Source organism: Nomia melanderi, chromosome 1 (assembly GCF_051020985.1).
Source record: "Nomia melanderi isolate GNS246 chromosome 1, iyNomMela1, whole genome shotgun sequence".
NCBI lineage: Eukaryota > Metazoa > Arthropoda > Insecta > Hymenoptera > Halictidae > Nomia > Nomia melanderi.
In genome coordinates this window covers 434,599-459,253 of record NC_134999.1, presented here as the reverse complement: position 1 = coordinate 459,253, position 24,655 = coordinate 434,599, and the positions used below count along the sequence as shown (strand labels likewise).

The 24,655-nt window shown below is 32.3% G+C and overlaps 3 long non-coding RNA genes across 4 annotated transcripts; 2 read left to right on the top strand and 1 right to left on the bottom strand.

The window, feature by feature from the left end:
* The first annotated feature begins 4,794 nt into the window (after positions 1-4,794).
* Positions 4,795-8,928, top strand: LOC143175183 (uncharacterized). Its single transcript, XR_012999910.1, has 4 exons — positions 4,795-4,827; positions 4,907-4,979; positions 5,079-5,282; positions 8,621-8,928. It is a non-coding gene; the product is annotated as an uncharacterized LOC143175183 (long non-coding RNA).
* Positions 8,929-10,304: 1,376 nt separating this feature from the next.
* On the bottom strand, positions 10,305-19,108 carry LOC143175180 (uncharacterized). Of its 2 annotated transcripts, none has more exons than XR_012999907.1 (3): positions 18,965-19,108; positions 12,447-17,646; positions 10,305-11,839 (listed from the first exon to the last, which is right to left on the bottom strand). It is a non-coding gene; the product is annotated as an uncharacterized LOC143175180 (long non-coding RNA). The 2 variants fall into 2 exon arrangements; XR_012999908.1 differs by having other exon boundaries at positions 10,305-11,834.
* Positions 19,109-22,372: 3,264 nt separating this feature from the next.
* Positions 22,373-24,012, top strand: LOC143175182 (uncharacterized). The gene is made up of 3 exons (XR_012999909.1): positions 22,373-22,783; positions 22,897-23,011; positions 23,134-24,012. It is a non-coding gene; the product is annotated as an uncharacterized LOC143175182 (long non-coding RNA).
* Positions 24,013-24,655: the final 643 nt, after the last annotated feature.

Sequence of the window (24,655 nt, the reverse complement as noted above, 5' to 3'; positions counted from 1 at the left end):
TACGAATAAGTATCTGAAGAAAACTCGATGAAAACAAAATTATGAAATTTCTTTTCAAAAACCTACCCGGACCCCATTAAATTATTATAAATTCCTTTTCAGTACACAGCGACCGTGTATTTGAGTTTTCTTCAAATGTAAAAATATGTTTGAATAAAACTTTATGATCAAGTATTATATTAGCATTTGTTGTCATTTTTTAATCACATTATTTTTATAAAAAAAATCGTGTTTCAAGATTTTGATTATGATTTGATTAAGATTTAGATTATGATTATGACAACGGTTTTTCTATGATGAGTATGTAACGACAAAGAGGACGGATCCAAGTCAAGTTCATGTATATGATATCCATTTATATTAACAAAATTTTAGTAGTACCTGATTAGCTAAACTGCAGTTGGTTTCCAGTTATTTAAACTACTGACAAGTAGCATCAATCCATTCATATGAACAGCTAACAATAGATTGGTTAAATTTTGTAGTCCAAGATGTTGACGCTCGGTGTCCCAAACTGAAACACCGTTACTGACAACGTTCCTCTAAATCTTTCAAGGGATCGTAGCTCAAATAACTTTACGAAGCCATCGACCATTACCTTCAACAACCACCCTCAGCTGTTCGAGGATTAGCTTTTTTACATTTCAGATATTTACTCTTTGCATGTTTCATTAGGGTTAAGGAGCTTCATACAGTTTTTTACCTGCTACGGTCGAGGCACGCGGAATGTCCATGACGTCACGCGAAGGTACTCTCGATACCTGCAGGTGACCGATGGACTTGGAGGCGGTCAACTTTCCGGTGACTGTCACCAACCAGGAAAAACAGCCTCCTCCCTGTCCAAAACGTAGAACTCTAGGAAACAACCAATCCGCGTGTCTCATCCCCCGACGCTACCCTTACAGCCACCTATTTAAGGGTAGATCTTAACACATATCAGCGAATTTCTAACCAAGAGTTCCACGGAGTCTCTAACGAAGAGCTCCACCACAACACATATCGACGGAATTTCTCATCAAGAATTCTTAAGAATAACTTAACATATCGACATCGATCCAATTACAACTCAACGAAAACCTCATTATTTATCATATTTCATTCAGGCTCAGCATCACTAATCGGAAACTGAGCCAGAGCATCGCCATAACGAACTGTGAAGCTCAACACAAGCTGTACGTTATTATATCTCGCAAGGAACTCAATTAATTTCTAGTTAGTACATTCTATTACTTGTCTGAGTCTTTTATCCGACACTACATCTCTTTTATAATTAATATACACGAACAATTAATTCATTAAGCGTTGTACAATTACTGTGCTAATAAATTAATCTTTCAATTCTATCATTGTTATGTATTTAAATGATTACCGAAGGTAAAGATCTTTCTTGGAATTTTTCTACACAAATGAATGGAAAATCGTAACTACTGGGAAGAGCAGGTGGTCTCTCAACAGATTTAACTAAACTATAATCGCAAAGTGAACGAAATGACGCTCTGTGAAAATAATAGTTGCGACTGACAAGGAATACATGCCACTGCTATTTCCTCAATTTTGGAATTACGGGCAGACTTGGTACATTTTCAGATGACGTTAATCTCTGTTTATTTTGTTTCAACCAACTACCAAAATATTTTTCTAAATCTATTTTGAAATGTATTTCACTTTCCACAGTTACAACAGTATAAAAAATTAGCAAACTTTCAAGTAAAATTTCACATATATAAATAGAAACACTCGCACCTTTCGGACTTTTTACACGCAACATATAACATTAAACCTGAAATGAGTTCAGATATTTATACTATTATTTCTGCGTGCTGATTTTGTTTCTAAAGAATTCAGAATTATCGCAAAAATTTCAAACATTTCAACTTCTAAAATCTTGGATTTTAGACACTCTCAGTTTTAGAAATCGGTTAGCCAGTTACTCACCGCAGAAATACGTTCGGCATCCGGAACTTCAGAGCAGTGCCGTACGATGTATCCATAGGTTAAAAACTAATACGATACGAAAACTGCTTTACATTCAGTTTTTTCATCTAAATACCTTAGGAACGGAATAATGAAATATTATCGACAATGTTTAATTGTGTTTTCAACAATGAAAGCCATTAAGTTAGTGTAGGTTTACACGTATTACTATATTATTACGTTCGGTATAATTTTTATTAATAAAGTTTATTAAAGCAAATGGTACTTGTATTGATCACATAAAGAGGTATTATAGTTGTTCCGTAATATGCACTGTCTACTGAAATATTATTTATTACATATAGTTAATGGTATTTCCACATTTTTAGTATAATTAACGTTCGAATAAAATGAATGTGTTTAATATATTTATATTTATTATATTTTCATTATATTTCTATTACACTTTTTATGTACTTATGTACCAAACTTAACATTTTATACGTATATGAATAAATTAAACGCCATTTATTTGGCACTCCATTTATTTTGCAATTGAATCTTTCCCGTTAATTAGTGTATAATTTCTTTTATTCCATAAAAATACAAAGAAATTTTTAATTAAAATATGAAATTTTTATATATATGTTATATATATATATATATGTGTTATATAGGTACGTAAGTAACGTTAAATATGTAAATAAGTAGCTAAAATTGATCAATTTATATCTTGTAAACTATTATCGAGTTAAGTATCTGGAGTTATATTAAAAAAGTGTAACAATAATTTTCATAGTTATTCGACCTTTACGTTGTGAGAAGTGTTCGAAATGGTGTCCGTTTACGTCGATGTAAGACTGCATCGTCAAACTACTTACAATAAAATGTTTCACATAGCCAAAAATGGAAGAGATATTCCAGATGGTGAAATTTATTGCTTTATTCTGTACGAGTATTATCTAGTAAAATAAATGCAGATACTTATTTGCGACTATGTTCCTGTTACCGAGCTATTGCTGCTTTCGTGGTATTATAAGTAAACGTTTCAGATAAAAAACTATTAGTTGTTGACTCACTTACTAGCAGACATATATACGTATATATATATATATATATATACAGCAATAGTAATAAATACATCAATTCCAGTATATGAATAGCTTGGCTAGTAAGATCGCTCCATATTGCCGTTTCCTAGGTGATTCAAAAAACTGATAAAGCTTACAAACTTACAGACAATAGAACTGCATTTCTATAAATTCACTCAAGAACAAACTGTTCGCTGATCTACAATATAACTAAGCTGTTTTTTGTGACATATTTTCAAAATAAAATAAACCTAGTTTTTTGTCCCGAAAATATTACAACTTCAAACGCCTTTACGGACAGTACAAAATTGTATTCGAGATCAACTCCGTTATGGATTTGAAGGATAGAATCTCCCCTTTACAACGACTTCTTAGTTATTCAACTATGAATGAAAAGTGTAGCATCAGTATTACAGTAATCCAAGGTGCATTACAATAAGGTTGCACCATCGTGTATTAGATCTCATGTATAGCGGTGTGGCGTGTGACTTTAAAAATTCACGTTTTTTCAATATTGTGCATCTGAAAATCGATTTTTTCAAAAGTGAATTCTTATGTGAACAACTTTGATTTATACAAATTTTTCATTTTCTGTACAATTGCCGTTTCTCTCTTTGTTTCCTACTTTGGCAGTTGCATGCATATTTTCCTACATTTACGTAATTAACATAATCGGCTTAAATTTATTTTAGCAGGGTCACTCATGCTTTCCTACTCTAAGATTTCTTGTCAGATTTCAAGTCAAGGGAAGTTTATAATCATCAATGTGGCTTCTATTTTTGCTAATATTTATAATCATTTAACAATCACAGTTCCCGAATTTTAAATATTTACAATAATAAATATTTACAAGATAAAGATATTTATTTTAATCTGGCAAAAACGTTTGTTAAGGTAACAAGCATTTATCTCATAATTGTTGTTTTTAATTCTTGGCCTTGGAAGCAAATCAAATTTCCTGCTTCAATGTTAAATTGATAATAAAAGTCGTTTGAATTCGTAGTCTGGCAAATTTTACATTGAAACTACAATACAGCAAACATTCTACAACAAATTGTACGGTTCGTTGATCCTTTAACACGTACAGTATTATGTGGCACGTGTTATAGACTAAAATGTTGTTCCGCACAGACCGAGTTGATCTATTGATACACTTCAATACGCACGCTCACGTAAGTATTCGCACACGTACACATACGTAATATAGTCCTACATTACATTTCATATCCCTGCTAAACTTATAAATTGATATATTCATCGTTATACTAGGAATACCGATAACTATACATCGCTAAGGAATCCCCTTCTATTACTGAATGTCTACGCTTTTCGCTTCGGCATCATTACCTTTTGAAGCGCCGTTTGTTAAACTTTGATTTGGCACGCGATCGTTCACGCTGGTTTCAATTTATACTCGTATGAAGCACGCCGGAAAATGTATACGTAACATTTACTGTATTAAAGGACGTGAAATATTTGGCAAAATGACAAACGTGCAATCGTTGGTGGATCACGTCAGTGAACATACTCCGTTTCGTAGAAACGGAACAGTAGAACCACTAAATTTAAAATTACACTATTCCGTCAGAAACATCTTAAATCGTTTTAAAATTTAAACAATTTTAAATCATATACGAATTTAAGGTTAATTTATCACGCGCTTGAACAAGATAACATATAAGCGAATAGTGATATAGAATAGCACCTGTATCGTATACTTACAAACTTAAAAATAATTAAATAAAACTAAATAAAACTAGATGTTTTATCATTTCGATCATTCGCTTTGATAAGATACAGCTTTATACGCAAGTTAAATTGGGTAAGTAAACTAATAATACAACTAATCTAACCATGAAATATACTTGAATGAAATAAATCATTTTCAACCATTTTTTTAGTGTGAGTAATGCAAATGTTGTTGCATTGTTGAGAAATTCAGTTATTTCTCCAAAAATGTTTCTTAATCTGAAAGTAAGTTATACTATCTATTATTTGCCCTTCAATAAACTTTCATTGTAGCTAGTGTTCAATTATTTGATGACGCATTAATCATAATTTGTTTCTTTGTAGATGATGGTATGCTATATATGATGCCAAGATGGCAATTGAGTGATTTCTCATACATAAGCGTTATCTTGCAGTTTTTCTTCCATTACTGTATATATTTTTTCCATGACTTAATCGATGTTGTTTACGTTTTGCTGTCATATTAAAACAAATATATAAAATATCGGTTTATGAACTACCTTTATGTGTTTAAACAATTGTGTGTATGTAAGTATATTTACATTACATTTTGATACATTTCGTCTTTTATTCCGCTGAGTTAGCTTGTTTCATATTACGATTAATTTGACCTCCTTCTGTGAATATATCTAAGGAGAATGAATGAAAAAGTTGTTTACAAATATTATACTCATGAACATCAAAATTGACAAATGATCCATTATTTTTGAGAACGGTGTAACTAATTTATTCATGTATTAAAATATTTGAAGATTTTTTCAGATTTCGGGTAATTTCTTCAAAACTATAAACTTGTTAAATTTTAGTATATAATAATGATTAATAAAACTGTTACAGAAAATAAACGGTACTTTTAACTATAAATTGACTTACACCACTTTTAATAATAACAAATTATTAAAGATATGAATAAAAGCAATTTTAAATTTGTATTTTAATTGACATTGAAATGATCTTCTGAAATGTAGGTTCTAATGTAAAAAGCAAAGATTAAATTGAAAATATACGAGCGAATGAACGCTAGACTTTATTAAGAAATATGTTCAGCTATATCGTATAAGAATTTGTAAATAAACAACTCTGAATAGTGAATTACTTCGTTAAGATAAACAATAATAACAAATTTATTAATATTTCAATAGTATTTCTCATTTACACTTAGCATAATGAAATATTCATGGTAACCTTTGTAAGGCAATAAACTCATCGTATTATTATATTTATTTCTTGTTATAGTTCTTGAAGTTGTATATAACGGTAACATAATTATTTAGCTACAATTTTTAGACCCTCCTTGGTTTTCAAAATATAAATTCTTGCATAAATGTTTTGTAGAAAATTTTGTGAGGTTCGTCACTTTTAAACCTCAGCCAATCTATAGTTTCCCCGTCGGTATTATTTTTACTATTTAATATTACCTCTTTTAGGTATTCGGTTGAAACAAAGTCATTTTATTTCATTTCATATATTTCTAATAATTAATAATTAATAATTAATAATTAATACGATTAGAAGGTTTTATATTAATAATAAATAATAAAAATGTTATATTAATTTGATAATGCTTTGAATGCTTTCTTGTTTTTTTTCTCACATTACACCATTGCAATAAATACTTTTATATAAACGAAATATCCACGTGTACAATGATCTTATGCTCGTTCTAATAACACAGCAAAAGACTACTATAACACCGGAGGAAAAAGATTAAAACGAAAAAAACATCCAAGTGGACATTTTTTAACCGGCATAACAAGTTAATAAAAGTCATGTAGCTGCGATGAGATGCTAAATGGAAAAAAGTGTGCGTGCGTGCGTGCGTGCGTGCGTGTGCTAAACTCAAGGGCTGCTATTTTATGAATCATTCGAAAATTTTAGAATATTCTGAGAAAGTACAGAGTGCTCAACTGCGTGTAGGCGAAATTGTGATTCCGGCATTTTATCATTATTAGCAAATAAACTTTTCCATTGGCGTTGTGCGACTTCGGTTCCTGCTTCTATTTCTCGCACGATGCAGTATTCGCGGTCGTACTGACCTGGCTCACACTCATTACTATTAGCGGATCGTCATGGTTCAGAGAAATTTGAAATTGTTACCTTACATTTTCATCTTACTTTAATCTGCATAATTAGATCATAAAATGCCCATTACGCGTAATCGAACATTCTGTAGGCGAAAACTGAACGATGACATACATATGTCTGTACCTTTTGGTTCAGAAGTATGAGTATCTTGGTGAACCTCGCATATCGCATATTCCCTGTCTTAATATGTAGACAGGTTGTTCGCGTTATTACTAGCCTAAACAAAACAAGGGACCGAAATTTCAATGTGTTTTGTGTTTTATAACAAATATAATACTATATGTTCTTTTTGTGTTTCGAATAATATAGATATGTTTAATTCAGTCATAATAATGATTGAAGTCAGAAATAGGAGAAGTACTATCGATAAGACTTCTGTCCTTGCAATATCTGAAACACCAAGCTATTCAATCTGACGTTCTTGTTTGCACAAATTCAACTAACATAAATCGCATGCACTGAAGCAACGTAGTTACCGCCGTAATAGATAGAAAATGTCATACAATCAGCAACATATAATCATTTAATGTTCGTGTCTGATCATTGTTCAAAATGACGAACAAAAACAAAGTTACCACTTTTAGGAGATAAAACTGGAAATAAATTATTAATTAGAAAATCGTACCACACGGGGATCTTTGCTTATGGCCGACAGCTTAAGTGTTAATCAATTGTCAGTACATGTGTTTTGATTGATTAGTGCGCACCCATAAGTTTCTTTTACAAAATTCATATTAAAAGATATACATGCTCAGAAACGAAAGCGTTAAAGAGCAACTGATGTCTAATGGACCACGCATAAGAACAAAAAATTCATGAAAATAACAAATCTCCTATGTATTACACAAAAAACTAAACTCACTCCCTGACTACTTTCATCGTTGCACAAGACCTTTTGTTGCTCACGCAGCTGAAACCAGTAAATTTTGGCAGCCTTCCAAATTACGATTTCGCTCACGCATCACCCAGAAATCCTGTCCTCGGTATCTATTTTAATCGACCTACAGAGATATCGATTAATCATTCTCATTCCCGTTGCTACCGAGATCGTAAAACGGCAAAAGTTGGAAACGTTTACATTGCATGGATTATTATTACATGTATACAGTCCTGAAACGTATCTTTCTCTCGTGTTATAAAAATCACGAATAAACATTCGAGGTTAATATTTAAGTAATCACCGTTGTTATTATTCGACATATGTTCTGTTCAGCAGCAAGCGGAATTAATACAAAAATTTCAAATCATATTTCATGGTAGAAACTGAAATAGATACTTATTAGAGAGAACGAGTTAGGAATAAATATTTTCCAAATTGTTTTTTCTTAGACTAAATATTTCTGAAACAATGAAATTACACGTTGATTAATAAGAAAAATGCAATTGGTAATTAAGTGAAAAGGAAACAGCATTCTTAGTTTACCTAGTTTGAGACACTGGGTCGAATGAAATTTTTGTTAGAAATTCACTCTAAAAACATTCACTTTGAACTAGGAGTCTGTTTAGATTCGTGAAGTAAAAATATCAATGATATAAACACTTACCATTTAAAAATAATTTAGTAAACAATATTTCGTATAGAATGATTACATTTTTATGTAATCGAGTCGAGTCGTTTTCTGTATTCTCTACAGAAAATATAATTAAATATGACCTTTTTCCTAATTTAATATCGCTTTACAATATTATTTTAGACTAATAAGTTGCACATATGTATTTGAGAGATCTTGTATGTTCTTTAATTCTGTGTTAATTAAAATTATCCTCCATTTCTGTTCCAGCGTCCAGACCTGTGCCCAGGTCAAAACGTTGCACAGTGTTTCGTCCAATGGAAAAAAAATTCAGAACACTACAGGTTTCGTCAATATCTTATAAAATATGATGTTCAGAGTTCATTGTAATCTTCGACATAATTTTCATGCCATTTGATAAATACTTATCTCTTTATCTTGATTTTTATAAGTTATGTTAATATTATAGTATCTTTTAAACCTACCAAAGATTTGTTTGCAATGTTAACGATTTGAATCAATATCTTATTTCAAATTTCTTTAAACTTTGACTAGGATTTTAATTCACTGTATATGAATTTGCGGAACATTAAACTTTGTGATTAGGTTAAATTTATTTGCACATATTTTTACAAACTGAAGAAAAATTGGAAATACTGTTAATAACGCGTCGAGTGTAATGCTTTTAGCATAAGTTTTATGCTGAAACTTATATCCTTTAAGTTTTTACTAGCGTGTATGTATATAGCTCAATTATTTGTTTATTGTTATAACAACTTTTCTAAGGAATAAAAGAACAATTCTTAATTTGAGTTTCGATTTTTCATGCTGAAACCTCTACATATATATATGTAAAATGTTCACGACTATTTTTCAGGTATTTTGATTAAACTATTAAGAAAAGTTGTAATACAAAAGTTAATAGGTAGTTAACGCTGTGCGTCGGAAAAAGGCCCGCCTTTAGCCACTATAACAGTGGTGAATGTAGAATCGGCAAAAATCCTATGTACTTACATTTTAAAGAAATCTGCCAAGCCGTTCCTACATCTGTCGAACACCACCAGCCAAAGAAATATCCGTCATAATTATATCGCCCTAACTGGGGATGTTTTCCAAACTGGGGAAAATGTGGTCACTTCTTTTGGTGTCCAACCGTCGAAACAATCAACCATCAAAACTGTGTTATCCACAAAATCATATTTTCGATCATTCGAATGCGCTCCGACAACATTAATTTGTTGAAGTAGCATCAGATCTCGCGACTCATTATTTCGAAATAGCCCGAAACAATTTTTTTTTGTGGAAGCTTTTAGTACCACTCGAAAATTTGCTTCAATTTCTTCAAATATAATTTCTATACAACTTGTACACGCTTGTATAATTAATTACAGCTTTACGTAGAAAAATAAACGATCGCGGCTACATTGCTACTCCAAATTCTTTATCAAAGTTCAACTTCAATGACTGACAAAAAATGATCGAATCTGATAATAATTAGGATCACTGCTTAAATAGCAAAAAAATATAATAGTTAACTTTGTAACTTCTGCAAAAAAAAACATCATACGATAACCTGCCTGTATTCATTTTAAAGGGTAAAATAGTTTCTCTACTTTCACATTCTCAAACTTAGTCTTTTCCAAGACCCTTCTATGTTATAAAATGTTGCGGAAAACTGAAATTCGATTTTCTTCGAAATTTTGCAAATTGAAACAACTCTATGGAATTAAAAAATTTTTTCTATGTTCATTTCAGTGTGACAATGTCCTATAAAGGGAAGTCTCCTATTTATAATTTTATTTTATCAGTTACTTTTCTTAAAATAGACGTAATAAAATACCCAATTTATTAATTTATCATTACTGTATTAATCAAATGTGGAAATAATATGCTGAAATTTATTGTAAACACAAATAATTACATTATTCTTGACCTTACTCGTCATCATCGTTCGTAGAAATATCTAGTTTAAGCGCAGCTTAAGAGCCGTGTAAAAAAGCGCATTTCGATTCGAATTTACATTTGTAATGCACAAAACGATAACATAAAATAGGTACAGATAAAACATTTAGAATGAAACGCTTATTTATTATTGGATTTGCATTAAATAAATACAAACTACATAATACTTTTCTTGTGTCTGTCACATATCGTGGCTGAAGAATTTTCAAAGGTAGGGCTGTATCCCTCTCCGTACAAAATATTTAAATCTTAGGTGTATTTGATAGCTAGGCTGAGAAATTCGGCTGATTGATCGGCAGTTTTCATTTTTCTCGCCCCATTATCTGTTGATTTTATTTTTTAATTCCTAACGCTTTCTATTATTAATTTACTATTTGTCAATATGGTTACGTAACCAATAAAAACTATAAAACTATAAAACTATAAACTAGAAAGGCACCTCCTGCCCCAGTACTGTTCCGCTAGACATCGAGTCATCTCCCAATTGTGCACAGACTAAGGGTGGTCACTTGGATGGTTTTTGTGTCCCCTGTTCACCCCTAAAATAGGGTTCTACGTGTTCTATTACATCTTGTATGTCAAGAATACAAGATGATTTGAACATCGAGTGGATGCATGTGCAACTACCACGAAGATATGGTTCATCGACTTGCAACGTTCTATGCCTTTTTTGTAAACAATATTTATGAAATATCTCAAAATTATTACATAAACTTAAGAAAATTGAAAAAAATATTCTATCAAGAATACTTTATTTTCAATTACAAAAGTGCATTGCGAAAGTTTCCTTATCACTTTTGTATTCCTACATTTTATTTCGATTAGGAAAACGTGATTAGGGTAGAATTTTCTATAATAGTGAATAATTTATCGAAACATTGTCGATGCAGCATCTTTTCCTTCTTTCTTTAACTTACAATTAGTAACTCTGAAATATCGTACAGGTATTGTTTACTTCAAAGTTTATACTTCACAGTTGCAAAACCCTTTTCAGTTTTAATCCGACAATTTCGAAGAGGGAGAGCTCGTTTTCGACGAATTTGCCAATTTAATTATAGACCGGTCTCCTAATAAACAGACATACAAAAGAACATCTGAAAAACATCCACCTTCCTAGGGTTAATGACCAAAAATCCGCGAAGAAAAAAAGTAAGAGAAGTAAAGTGGTAAGAACAAGTATGATCTTCTCGAAGAGGATGTTCCTGGAACTCCTGCTGGCGTTGTGGTCCTCTTCAGTCTCAACTTCACGGTTCAGTTAACTTTCTGCCAGCTCTTATTACAGCTCTGACGCTTTATCGGTGTCGTATATACCAGTTTTGCCTCGAACCCTTTGTAACTGTTCTTCTTCCTTCTTCGTTCTACTTTCATGTGCGACTCCTACAAGTTCGTCTGCGCTGTCTTCTTCCAACTTGTTCTCTTTAATTCTTTTTCATAGCAGTGCCCGTTGGGTTACAGCATCCCTCATTTAATCGTGAGGGCTTTCTTTCTTACAATCGTCAGTACAAAGGAATCAATCACACACCTGCCCTTTGAACAAAGTAAGGTACTTATTTAAGTTTTCATATTAGAACTACAGCGTTGGAGAATCTAAAGTTATTTTTATAATTATTAGTCTGTGTTCTAATAAACGAATGAAACGCTATTCATTCAGCTACACAACATATAATTTTATTGTATTTAAGTTTCATAAAAATCCTTTAAATTAAAATAGATATGTAATTAAAATAGATATATGTAAAGATGTAGTAATTTTTACCATTTATTTCTATCAGGGTTCTCAAAAATACATAAATCATGCACAATCAATGCACAGTATCGTCTCGCTACTTATAACTACGAAGAATGCTATTCGTTTATGTTTTTTATGAATGCAATATTTTTCCTTACAGTTCACATAAACATATTTGTATGGAATATTTTCTAATATTATAAACATAAAAAATAAAACTTTACTATACATTACGAATAAAATGTTTCTATTTCTCATGTTTGTACATAAAATATTTCCACTAAAATGATATTAGTTGACTAATTACTGGAATGTCCTAGATAAATGGAGAAACAAAGTCCAAGATAACATTCTTATCTAACAAATGAAAACTTTTTACGTTTTAATTATAATTAGGTGCTCTACCTTGATATTGTAGTTTTCCCGCCTCAAAAAAACAATCGATTGTTCGTTACTATAAACAGCTGTAACTATTTGTACGAACATTAAGTTGCATCGTTTGGAAAGTTTTGACATAGTAACTAAAGCTACAGTGATCAACGGAGTTTCTGCGATCTTATTAATTCATTTTGAATTCGGTAAATCCAGCCTTTCTTACGAATATCGAAAAAGTCAACGTGAGAGATCTGAGCCTTTTTCAGATTTTGCCCAGGGTATTTTTTCTTAAAATAATTCGCATACTCGAAAGTTTCAAAAGATATATAGCAAATCTATTACTTAAAGGAATATTGTCGTTATTATTGTTATTATTATTATTATTATTATTATTATTATTATTATTATTATTATTTAAACAATATACGGAAAAGCTAAATTTAGTTAAAGACGTTAGACAATTGTTAAGAAGTGAAAAATTTCAAACTAGCATTTAATTTCGATAGGTATCAGTAAGAATATTGCCGTTTGATGGCTGAACGAGGAGCAGTATGTTGTAATAGAATGTTCATTATGATTAAATCGATCCCAAAACAGTTGTACGGAAGAGCGATCATGATTGTCGGTGCGTCGAACGCAACGTTGTTCCCCGGTATTCTCCGCGTCAGATCGCGAATTATAAATCTCGCATCGAGTTGCAGATTCGCGAGTTATAGCTTCGATACACGTTGCAAGTGCTTACATACACGCACCGTTCAACGCGAGATCAGGTTCACGAGGCCTGTAATTCCTAAATGGCAAGCGCCGCAGTACTCTACCCGCAAATTATCATTTCTGTAGTTATAATTTGACAGCGTAGTCCATTGCGGAAGAATGCCAGGGGCAGGTGTTCTCCGATTTCGAAGCGATTGGACAACTGTGAATTAATGCAAGCCCTCGAGCCGGGGGAAAAATGATGGTTTCGGTACTGTGCAGATCGCTATCGATACCATTGAGCAAATTATATGGCAAATCGGGCAGGATCGCGGAAACGTAAAGATTACATTGTTGCACTTTCCCATCGCACATTCTACGCCATCATGTCCCTTATGACAGTATAATATTATATTTAGAGCTCGAATGCTTCCAACGGTGCACTATCTCCAGAATATGTCGTTCGGAATCACGGTTATGCAGGTTATTATGATCAAAAGAAAGAATATGAGACTGTAGAGGCTTACAGTGGATATAGTCCTACTCACTGAAAGTGCACACAAATCAATCTTTTTAATGGAAAATCAGCTTTTTCACTTGCATACGTTGGACACCGGAAGTGATACAATGTATGAAATGTAAACGGAAGAATTGGCAGTTTAAAAACCAACTTGGTAAAATCTACGACGGCATGTGATTCATAGATATTCACCGGTTTTATATTCAACTGTAAGAAATACATCGAGCTTTTGTTGTTAGATGTGTCTGACTCTCCGCGCCCAGTGTTAGAAGGACCTAAAGTATTACAAACCTTCTTTCATCACCCTATATAGACAAAACGAATTTGCCAAATTTAAGTTCAATGGTGCATTTCATGTGTGCCCGTGTGAATTACACACACGAAAATACGCGAAAAGGATGGCAACAACCTACCACTTATCATTACACTGTGTACAGGGTTCAGATCTTTTACCAGGTGGTTTTCAAGGGTCCTTTGCTCAATAGCTGCGCACATTTAGGCAATATTAATTTATCGCTAGCTAAAAATACAGCTTGAAAAGTTTGCCAAAACGAGAAATATGCATTTGTTCCAATGAAACTTGCGTCGAAACTCGAAGAAATTAATAAGCATTCATACACTGATCGATAACAATGCAAAAATTTGAATACCTTTAAACTACGGTAAAAATGTAAATATGGTCAAAACCAGCGATCCGAAGAAATGGTTCCTAATATGGAACACCTAGGTAATTTTCAAATAAAACTCATTTTTATCGCGAGAAATGACTATTTATAGAATTCAAAAGAATAAATAAATAAATAAATAAATAAATAAACAAACAAACAAATTTTTCACTTTTTTAAACTTATATGATGCTCGTTTTTTCTTTCTTTTCTACTATACGTTTCTACTATATGAATAACACATCGAGATCACTATATTTCTCGTAACATATTTTTTCCCATTACTATCTTTTTGTAATTGCCACCAAAAGATAAGAATATAACATAATAATATGTAACAGTAACAAAGAATATGCACTCAATATGGAACATGTTAGGAACGTTCGAACGAACGGTGTATTAGGAACCCACGTATTCCGATAAAAGAATAATAATAACTACTCTAAGAAGAAAATAAATTTGCAGCAAATTGCTTTTGAATTCAATAATGAATCATGAATAAATAAAATTGTCTACCTTTCATCTTCAATGGAATATAAAGTGGTTAGTAATAGATTAATATTTTTATCTTAAATGTGTAAGGGATAGATGTAATACATTTAAAGTGGGAAATCAGGGGAACAGTTCGAAAAGATCGAAAATTCTTTCCGTATGTTTCTTAAGTGTTGGATCTCAAAAATCTGTTTATCGTATAGTTTAATTGAATTTAGTTAAATAAATAAAACTGCAAATACAAGGAAGTTACAGTTGTCGTTACCCTTGATATAGCATTACTCTCGAATATTCGGAGTCTTTTTATGTTTTGCATTGTTGTTCGTCATTATAGTCTGCCGATGACTTGTTTTGTGTCAGAAACCCAATACCGGTGCATTGTTTTGCGTCAGTGTTTTCATCTCAGAACAACATCGAATAAAGCAATTTAGCAATTTGATGAGTTATAGTGTAGTTTATTGATGGATATACTAGATTCGGAAAAATAATGGAGCTGTTCAAAATGATGATAAGAACGTAAGTATTTATATAGTTAAATACCAAGTCATACGAGCCGTATTCCATATTTCTCCGGTTAATTGTGAACAAAAACCAGTAACAGGAACACATAATGCAACGTTTAAACAGAGAGGAAAGTGTTGTTGAGTTTGATCTAGAAACTGCATGGTATATTGGAATATATGCATCTTGATAAGATACAAATATTTTCTCTCAAAAACTGGATGTACGGGATTTATATTTTTGTAGAAGAAGGATTATTCTTACGCAATCTAATTTTCTTTTACACTTATGGGCAGTAGAATCGATATTTCCCACAGCCTGTTATGTGCACATTTTTTACGCATCATTTTGGCATTTCTATGAAAACTGTTTTACATACAACGATAAATAAACGAGCATTGTTAAAAAAAGGAACTATCCATAAAAACGATTGAACGGTTGAAACGATTTTGAATTCTGACAAGTTAAGAAAATATCGGTCGACAACATGTGCACGGTGCTTCGCCGCTACGCGGCCATCACTCGGCTGTTTGGACTAGTCAATATCGTAACTGTGCGTAATCGACTCCATTAATAGCGTCTGATAGGTATTCATTTCTCTTGTGCATAATACTTGACTTTCCCCGTATAGTGTTGAATTTATAAAGAATTCGATCTGATCACTCTTAATTTTAAACAAGCTCGACAATGAATATATGTGCACGTAATACATCACGGTAATATAAACTCGTTAAAAGGCAAGTTCAATTTATTATGAACGTACGTCACTTTTAACATTATAATGAATTAACTCATTAAACAATATTCGAGATAATGCGAAGCCTACGTAAGCATTACTGTTCGCTATATAGTTATAAAGTCATTACAGAATATTTTCCGATCATAGTTTGAGATAAAAGAATGGCATCACTCCCCCTCCCTCCTTCTTTTTTTCTACGATTTTCAACATAAATAAGGAAACAATAAATACCTATCTCAAAATGATTTTATTCGTTATGCATCCTATCATTTTGGGTTTTGTCTTATAACCATACTAAGCAGCACAAAACGTATAAGTGCATGCGTATTCGTACGTAGTATGGTGTAAAAAGTGATATAAAGTGATATTAAAAGCACAATTGTCGGAAATAATTCTTCATAACATTCTGATCAAAATCGAAGAATACACTGGAAAACAAAAAATGGCTAGCAATTGCACCATTGTACGGTACTACCGATGTTGATTAGACGTAATAACTACGGCACTGACGATTCGAGACTGGCGAGCAACGCCGCCTTAGTAACAAAACACGGTGTATGCGTTGTCGAGGGATATTTTCTCGACCTGTCCATAATTCAAAACCATTCCGACAATTTTTCTGAACAGCTCCTTCTTTAGAAATAGAATTCAATACTTTAGGGCAAATATCGTACTAGATAAACAAATTTTCGTAAAAATGAAAAATACTTTATGCACATTCCATGCTAGGGAGAATGTAAATCAGCGGTTTGTAAAACACAGGCTGCCACATAAAACTGTCTAGTAACACCACATTTAAGAGCTATTATATGTGTACTGACACAAACAAGAAATTTTCCTATACCTATTGCCACTAAACAGAATCTTTCAACAGTTACACAAAAATTTTTATTTCCTCAACAACTCAGGATGATAGAGTAAATTTGCTTTCGAATTTGTGCTTGTAACGAGGTTAATAATATCACCGAGTACTCATCCTGTACACATCGCAAAGTTTCTATCGAACAACACAATATGAATTCTGAAATTAATTTCAAATGATATGTAATAGTATAACAATAGACGTAAAACAATTAATTTCAATGATATAGAATATATAATAATACAATTAGTGCAGAGGTTCAGCATCAGCTGTATTTTACAAATATTACATTAAAATGAACATCTTTATTTTTAGATAATTTCTAAATTAGTTTTGAACGTTCCGTTTGTTAAATTTTTTAAACTTTTTGGTCAGAATATCCAGTAAATGTTTTTTAATGGCTGTCACATCTTACGTGTTAGCAAAGAATTGTGTGTTCAATTGAAACACACAAGTTTTTCCGAAATTTCGAACAATGTTGTAAATATAATAAGAACAAGCAGTTTTATTCCTTCAGATAGAAGAAGTTACGTCACTGATTGAAAACATGCAAGTTATTTTCACCGTTATTATATAGACAGATAAGGACCCATCAATTGCTTTAAATCTGTCAGACCCGAAGGAAAACAGGTTCTTGGGTTTGCTATGTCGTTGCTAAATTGCACATTCTATTTAAATCATGTCATGCAGACTTATCCAGTAACTACCTTGCCCGGAATGCATTCAGGTTGTTATATCTCTTTCCTCTCTCGTTCTCTCTATAAAAATTATTTCATACTTTCGTTTCATTCAGTAAATAGATCTACTTATATGATACTTGCAACAGGTTGATACGCTCTAATTGTGCCAGAGGAATTTTCAAAAGTTTTATTAACGTTACTAAGAAATGTTTTAAAACACTAAACGGTGGTTGAAATTATTTGAAAGTTACATTATTGTATGATATACAGTACATGTAGTATATTTAGTGTAAGGAAAAGTCTGGTCAATTTGAAAATATTATTATTTTACCGTAACATCAAACCTATAAGATAAAAAGTAAATTCAATACATCCGAACGTATTTATGTCAGGACGCAATGTACGCCAGACCATTCTTATAATTTATAAAAGTTGAACCTAAATAAAAGTATATTTACATAAATAAAATAAAAATTATATTTACTTAAAGGAGATTCAGTTCATCATAATTATATTATATATTTTGCTAAGTCTCTGAGATTAGTATTTGATATAGTGCATAAATATGAACAACTTATTAATTAATTGTTTACATATAATGGATTAAAACTTTGAAAATTTGATATTCATGTATTTAATCTTATTAAATAAATATGCTGTAAACTAACCTACATAATATAAGAAAATTAGTAACTACTAGAATATTCTTAAGTAAAAGATCATCAAACGCACTCATCGATCGCCAATGCATTTGTATTAATTCCAATTGCAAATCGTTCAATAAATATACTTCGGAAGTTATTAGTTTTCTGACTGATAATAATTAAGATGATTTGATTTAGTGGCCAATGCTTTTTCGAATCAAGGTAAAGGAACAATGTAAACACAAAATAATCCTTATCGACCTTCTCGATACCATATGTTTCCTGTTCGGAAGAGCTTTTTCATGTAACAATCAGTTTACAAATAATTTCATTTTTCTTCAGAAAATGGAGAATGTTGCGCACTCCCCATACAAGACGTAATGAGTGTTACTTTTTTTCTGATTTACTGATATATCTGATGTGATTCAACTAATCTTAACGTTTAAAATACTATTTATCCTTGAAACACAAAAATATTTGTAAAGTAACATTGTCAAGATGACTTGAAAAATTACGGAAATGTTGTCACCTCGAAGTTAAACGAATATTTGGGGAAAAACGTACGAAAAGAAGCCTGGGAAAATGTTACGGAAGTGGGGAGGTTTGGGACCCTAATTGTAACGAAAACTTCTGTCAGGGTTTTTTAAAAGTATTTTCACGCTTTAACGTAAAAATCTTCAAGTAACGGGGAAAGGTATTGAATACAAAAAATTATCGAGTGAAACTTTGTGAGTAAATAGAGTAAGTCAAACCTAATAGATTGCAATTTCTTTGAGCTGGAGACAGAGCCATCTACGAATGCACAAGTTCGCCAAGAAATGTCTTCCGAGAATTAACCACAGAATGAATTTGTGAGAAATTTCGTACCGGTTGGAAAATCCTACAAAATGTGCGCGTCAAAACGACAATGAAAACCTAATACTAGGTGAGACGACAGGAAGCCATGTAGTTAATTAGTCGAAAAAAATCCAAAACCAGGCTTTCCTAAGAGAGGTAGTCGAATATAGACCCGAAACTGTAGCAGTAATAGATATTTCGCCAGCAACGCTTTGGATGAATCGTCCACATGGTTGGAGGTCAAGTCGAATGAAACCGAGTCTCTACGGACGGAACGTCACGGAAATAGTATAGACTGCGTCGACAGCCGTTCGTCGAGATATTACGCAAGCGTTCGCTCAGACTGAGTTCAGTTCAGGTGTGGGGATTCCTTGTGGCGCCGGTCGTCTGGCGCGCTATTCACCGTGCACACACTAATCGCGTCTAGCTGCGTGTGTGTGCATGCGGCGAACTACGACGAAAGACGCGAAGATCTGGCACACGAGAAGCCTCCTACTGCATCCGAGGAATTCATCGAGTATGCCTCCCTACGCACTTGTGTGTTGTACATGCATATAACACACAGTGCTTCACATTGAAAATCGTTCACCACCTTTATTCTTTCAATTTTGTAACTCGAGTAACCTCCCGTTCTTTTTCTGGATTTCTATCTCATTTCCTGTTGTTTCTTATAAATAACATTCGCCATATATCTCACTGAAACCTATGAAAGATATGCCACACTAAAATGTGTTGGAATTAGAATATCGTATTGCAAGCGAAGGAGATTTAAAAAACGTGTTACTTATTATATCGATAAAAGTGTGTCTATTGAATATATAGAAAACCTGATAACAATAATGGGGAATAGACTAAGAGCAGTTGAAAATATTAAAGGGAATTCAACGAGATATTGAAATTATAATATATACATATATAGGTATGTCCGTTAAAGCAATATTTTTTCAATTTCACGGATGGAAAATACATGAAAGGCTTATAATGCTTACAGATACATTGTATTCGTATCTATTTAGTCTTTTTTATCACGAGAAAAATGGGTAATCAAGAACAATCTAGTAAAAATTTCAAAGTTTCGCAATATGATATATCTTCGCAATCTAATCGCGTAACTGTTTCTATACGTGTATCCGATTCAAGAACGTTTTCCAAACCTACAGATCTAATTGTTTAAAAATATAATTGTGGTCTTTTAGGATATGTAATGAGCATCTGTTCAATAGATTAACAGATTAATTGACTGTACAAGGGTGCGAAAGAGTACGGATTGAACATGAATAATCATGTTCGTGGTCTGCCAATCTTGGTATTTACAGCGAAAACTTACTGTTGGCTTTGTATAGGCTAAGCCTAATACGGCTAAGTAATTGATTAACAAAAATGCAAATGTGTATATATACATACGTATACTAGAATAGGAAGCAATTTGAGTACTGCATAGCCGGATTTTAAACAGTGCTAATCCTTTATCATTTTCTGTCTTTTGTTATAAAGTTAATTCTGAAGAATCTGGAAAATAATGTACAAAAGTACTTCTTTGATTGTATTGAATTATGATTCGCAACGATTGCTGAAGGAAGAACGGAGTAAATCTGCTGGTGGTGAATTAGGCATTCCAGATAATCAGAACTTCACTATACTGAGATTGTGAAATAGAATTTCAATGCTGAGAAATAGAAATAATACATTGTATGCGGAACTTGATATCATCGAGGATAGAAGAATTAAAAAATATGTTTAAGAATGTTACAAAATATTGCAGCAATTGGACATTTTCTGAGCTATTTTTATGATGATGGATAAAAGTATGAAAATTGGGAAAAACAAAAATGTCGCTGACGACCACAAACAATTTGTAAGAAGTCGAACGCCTTTAATTCCTTTACTCAGATGAAAGAGTTCCACGTACATATTAAGATTATCTCTGGAAGCTATGGTTGATGCGTTACTACTATTTACCAGAGATGCAAAATGAGGAGCCACTAAGATAGTTACCAATATTTTCGTTCGCTGAAACATATAATAAAACTTGAAATCTTAATATCTTTTCAAAATCAACTGTATACTTGATAGATGGTTTCATTTGAAATTTAACCGTCATATCTCTTGAATTAACAACGTAAGAAAAATATCGCCTATGCCAAGAAATTATTCTTTTGCACCATTACGATTCTATTAAAGATTTTTCTTCGTATTTTCAATACTTTAAGAGATTTGTATTTATCATTTTCCTGTGCCGAATCACTACTTATATGCATATAGTTTTATCATTTCGCAGTTTGCTAGTGGCAAGTACTACAAAGATACAAAAATTAATGGTCATTATTTGGTAATTATAAAAGTTTTAATAGTTTCTGACAGCACACGCGAGATATTAAATAACATTGAAGCAAACATTAAAAGTAGTCAAATTCCCATTAAAAATTCAATTTCAATGATATGTAATGGTAATTATTCTCAAGCATTAATGTTTTGCATTGCGCCAGAAACTTTCTCCTCCCGTCAGAGAAACCAAACTCGATCTCAATCCAATTGAGAACATATGGATATTTTTGAAAAGAATAGTACAAGACTCGCATGAATCCGGTGCCATCCACTGATGAGTTACAAAAGGGAATTGTCGAGCAATGGCACAAAATCGATCCAAATTATTGCAGAAAGTTAATCAGATCAATGTCGAAGTAACGTCATTCAATTTTCAAAGCAAAAGGAGTTTCAACAAAATATCAGACGTTTGTTACATTTAAGAAAACTATATTGCGAAAAAGGTGGTGCAAAACTGATTCAATTAATATTTATTTGCAATTACAAACGAAAAGACATAGAAAATATTTTGAAAACTGTTTATTCATTGAATCAGTTTTGCTTCCTACTGTATATCTGATACAAAAATTTATGAATATTCTAGGCATCACGTTACTTATAATTCATGTATTTTCATTATTAATTACTCGATTTGGTTCAAATTTGGTCTTCATGAAGTTTAAATATATATGTATATCTATTTACGATAAAAAAAATTACAGAAAAATCTCAACTGTATCAATTACTTTAAAGCGGTTTATTTCAAAAATAGTGGAGGTACTAATACTTATGGAACTAATTGTATGTACTAACTTTCCATCAACACACAGTTACGTACACAATAATAATGATTTTCTGAATGATAAAAATCGTTACTCTATTAATTATACTCTATCAACGCTCCATTTCTTCTTTTTTATTCTAAAATCTCTATATTTTTCATAAAAGTAAGTCATCATTTTGTCAGTTTGAAATTATTTATTGTTTACACTTTTTTTCTGACTTTCTTAGAAGACACTTTGATATATAATACTTCCGCAGTTTGCATACTGCTTGTTTATATATTGGTTTATATTTGGTAACAGATGTAAGAAATTTTAAGAACTAATTTTTCATGATAATACGAATTTAAAATGAAAGGTAAAAGAATTGTAGTTTTAATTTTGTCATTCAGTTATACAGATTGAAGTATTCGCCTAAATAGCGGCAACCCAACAAACAGAAACGTACGATAAGTAAATTATGCAGGAGCAAATCTGTCACACAAGTATTTTATTTACTTCGGAAATTTTCATTTAGAGTTCGAGAAATACATGTATAACACTGTTTAAAAAGTCACTTAGATATTGTTGTGAAATACAACACCTCTATAGAGAGGAGAATTATCTGTACAACGGAGAGTACGCACAGCAACAGATCGGATAAACGAGGTTCGGATAACTGAGACTCTATTGCATATGTAGCTATATATATTTACTTATTTTAATGCTTGATGTTAATCAACGACATGAACGTGTATTGTAATTACATTTTGTTCCTGCAGAAAGGTTTCTTTCTCATTCAATGGTTAACCAAATATGTTTACTATGGAAAAATGATAATGCTTTAACAAATATAAGAAATCGAAGGTTATTTTGTTTCGAGTAGCCTCATTTCAAGTAAGCAAGCTACAAGCTCTTCAACTATGTACAGTAATGTTCGTTTAAATTCCACAACTTTGGATCCCAGCAATGGAATTTAATCGAACAAAAAAAAACAGGAATAAGCTATTTGCTTCCAGGAATTGACTAGAATACAGCCTGACAAAAGCAGGGTATCGATATAGTAAGCGGAAGCGAGATAGTCACAGTTCGTCAAGCATTGGGGGTCGAACCGCGGTACTTCAAAGCGATTCCGCACGCGTCAAATATAAACATGCAATGAAGAAGATTTATTAGTTGCAGAAATTTTAACCTTATCTTCTCCAATGTATCTCTTGATTAACGATACTTTTGGCTAACGGCTTAACAGCTTGGTGCTTGTTGAGTATTTAATAGGAAAGACAAGCGTAATTATCCTATGGTAACCATGGGAAGATGGTGCTTTTCCCCCGTCCAAAATGCACAAGGCCGAGAAAAATTGAATCACGATCAATATGATCAGATGAATGAGATCGCGGCAAAGGAAAATTAAATCAAATTTTATGAAAATTTATGAAAGCTTTATGCCGTTAGACAGTAGAGTACTGGTCATACACGATATATTTATTTATGTAAAAACAATATGTAACTGCCAGAAATCAGTAATTGCCTGATTTCGCCGGTAACTTCACTCGTCAATACAATCGCGGAACAAAAGGAACCGAAGATGGAGGACTTAATATGAAATAGATGCATTATTTGTGAAATACTTAAGATGAAAACCACGTGACAGAGATGTAATATAATAATAATAATTAAAATTACATATATTATATAATAATGCGCGATGATTACAGTCACCTCGTTACTCGACACTCTTTGAACTGATAATATTTTCGCCACTAATATGTTATTCAGCATTATAACTACACGGTGATCAAACAATACCATAAAAAAAACACAGCGAAAGTCCCCTCTTGCCTCTGTGTCGTCTCAGATACCATTATTTCATCCAATTGTCGTACCTTTAGTACGCAGAGTGTACACATATCGTCAGTTTCGTAGGCAATGCGTATGCAATTGTGACGCAGGCCTAGTCTAAACAACACCTACCGATAAGTACATTCCGCCGGGCTACCTGAAACTATAACACAGAACCTTAATAAAGTGCTCAGTCAATTAACGAACGTCACGGTTTGTCATTCTCCTCCTCAATAGATCATTCCACGGTCTGATCTTATTAGGGAAATAATATATTCGCAAGTGAAATACCTCCTGTTAAACATATACTGATTTATTTTATTAAACGCGATATCTCCCCCGTGACACAATCGTCGATTCAGTACGCTACAATAACGCCACGCGGGACCCGTGTTCGGGGGCCATACTTTTGTAATAGTTTTCAGAGAATATTCACAGTTCAAATTCAAAATACAATTTCTACTCGAGTATGTGCATGGCCATTACCTTATCTTGTGTACATAAAATTATTCAAGACTGATTGATTCTCAGAATTACCATAATTTTCAGATCATTGAAGTTGGTAAGGAGAATCTTATTTTGTAAATATAGTAAAAGATTCAACAATTTGGATTTGTTTACCCCTCTTAACTTTCCATTTGAAACATCGTACCAAGAGGAACTGAGCCATAAACAGGAAGACACCTCCTCCACCTTCGGTTG